Source organism: Arachis ipaensis, chromosome B07 (assembly GCF_000816755.2).
Source record: "Arachis ipaensis cultivar K30076 chromosome B07, Araip1.1, whole genome shotgun sequence".
Taxonomy (NCBI): domain Eukaryota; kingdom Viridiplantae; phylum Streptophyta; class Magnoliopsida; order Fabales; family Fabaceae; genus Arachis; species Arachis ipaensis.
This window is the reverse complement of record NC_029791.2, coordinates 9752204-9753304: the sequence shown is the minus strand read 5'-3', so window position 1 is coordinate 9753304 and position 1101 is coordinate 9752204.

Here is a 1101-nt window from a genome sequence, read left to right as displayed (position 1 = left end):
AAATAAGCACCAAATTTTAGTATTATATATCCAAAATGTGTAACACCTTAAAAAAATATTCTCGAAATAAAACCAAAAAAATTCAATAAATAATACAAAAAGTAAACATAAATTAAATATCATAAATATTTATTAGTCTACATAAATATAATGAAATACATTAGTGTTTTTTTGTTACACAATATTCTATACTACTCACATCACACACACTAAGCAACTAATATTAAACAAACGAGTGAATTAATCACTCGAAAACAAGAGTTGTGTTCTATTATATATTATATTTATGTGATAGAGATTGCTTTTACATAAGAAATCATGTCCTATAGAGATTGCTTTTACATAAGAAATCATGTCCTATAACCGAAGCCTTTACTTTGTTTCATTAAATGGGTCAACTAGTTAAAGTGGATCGAGCATCGTGTCAGTCCGTTAAACTATTTAAATGAGCGGGTTTTGCCTCTAAAATTAAGTCCGCTAAATGGGTTGAGCCTGATTAACTAAAAAATTACGGGTTAAATAGACAATTTGTTTATTTTTTTGCATTTTTTTTAAAATAGCACTTTTAGTCAACATTTTTTTCAATCCGACCTATCAACTAAAAAAAAAATTTTTTTTTTGTCGATGGATTGAATAACCCCAATCCTAGGTTACACAATACACCCATTCACACATACTACTACTATTAAAAATAATTTTTTTATCAAAATATTTCTTTAAAAAAAAAAGGTTAAACGCGCTAGCCGGTTTAACCCATCAAATTGTCCATAAAACAGCTAGGCTGAAAAATTATGGCCCATGAATAAAGTTGTTTTAAACGGGTTAACCCATTTAATCAACGAACTTAAACAGGCTGAACTTAAATGGGTCGGATTAGCCCATTTAATAGTTCTAGATATAGTTAATAATTAGAACCTATTTTTAAAGGGTAAAGTCAAGAATTATTCAAAGACAACAATGAGACATGAATTTATGATATTGTTGTTAAAGTATAATTTTAAATCTCATAACCATTGTGAGATCTATAAATTTAATCTTTTAAATAAAAAATAGTCAATTAAAATATTAACGAGTATATATACTTTGATAATATTAATAATT